The sequence below is a fragment of the Egretta garzetta genome, unplaced genomic scaffold (assembly GCF_000687185.1).
Source record: "Egretta garzetta isolate BGI_Z169 unplaced genomic scaffold, ASM68718v1 scaffold384, whole genome shotgun sequence".
Taxonomy (NCBI): Eukaryota; Metazoa; Chordata; class Aves; order Pelecaniformes; family Ardeidae; genus Egretta; species Egretta garzetta.
The window spans coordinates 1399933-1401253 of record NW_009259496.1 but is presented as its reverse complement, the minus strand read 5'-3'; positions in this window follow the sequence as shown (position 1 = coordinate 1401253).

Sequence of the window (1321 nt, the reverse complement as noted above, 5' to 3'; positions counted from 1 at the left end):
AAAAAAGAAAGCTACCGTACAGTTTCATCTCAATAACACATGGTAAAATAACATCTTTTAAATAGTAAAATAAAGTAACAAACTTTTACTCAGAATGATTCCAAAAATCTACAAAGAAGAAATATTCAGAATCTGACAATTTTTTTTTCCCCCCCCGTTAATATTCATGGTATAAAAGGATTGCTCCTGTGAAAAATAAGCCAAATATATTTTTTTATTTTTAAATTTAGTTTTTTTTTTCTTTTTTTTTCTCCTACTAGGGTGTACTACAGTCTATTTTATAGCAAAAAGAGCACTAGACAAACGAAGCTTTATAACAAAAAGCCAGGCACTGATACATGGTAAATCTCTGCTTTTTTTGTTTTTTCTTATCTTCACTTAATTGCATCACAAGTAACAAGAATGAAAAAGGCCACAGTTCATATATTTTCACCATTACATAAGTCTATAATACTTGAAATGAGGATGGTCAAACCAGCACTGCACAAAGATGAATCAACCTCAAGTCCCAGGAGAAAGAACATGGTGGTGCTAAAAACCCAACCGAAAGCAAACCAAAACCGAAAGGAAAAGGGAGGGCCCCCCCCGGGCCCTGGCGCCCCGCTGTGTTGGAATTCATCCTGTTCCACCTCTAGGGTTGGGGTTTTATTTTTTTTTTTCCAGTCAACCAGTGGACTCATTTTTTTCTTTTTTTTTTTTTTTTCCACTTTTCACAAGAAAGAGGAAAAAAGTGTAGACTCTCAGCCTTGATAGTTCTTAACCAGAATAGTTGGAACTGTCAAAAAAAATGCTTTACGAATTCTTAACTGATGACTTTGCTCTTGTAAATAGAAGAACAAAGCACAAATTCAACCCCCAAAACCTCGGAAGACTGCATCAGTACAAGTTGCATCACTGGTAGGACTGACAGTTGTAGAAACATCAGTGTTCCTTGCAGCTACACAGAAGACAAATGGCAAAGAAGTTCTAGATGAACAGGTTCCCTACTCAGCATATTCATAAATTACTTGAATGTGGAGGTGGATCAGTTCAGAAAAAGCTAATTCCGTATTTTTTTTTCCCTGCTTTCTTGGAGGGTTTCGTAGCCTGGTTTAATCACCCCAGGGTACAGCTTTCTAAAACCTTCCTTGCTTCGAACGAAGCAGCGCCAGCTCAAGCCCCTCGGAGCGGGGGGCTCTCCCTTCCCTGGCCCGGGGAATAACGGAAAAAGCGAAGGGCTACGCGCTGGGGGGGGGTTGGGTTTGGTTTTACATCTTGCCTCGTCTGGAGCAGGCGGTGGCCGGGATCCTCAGCTCCTACAGCCAGGAGGGATGCGGGCGCG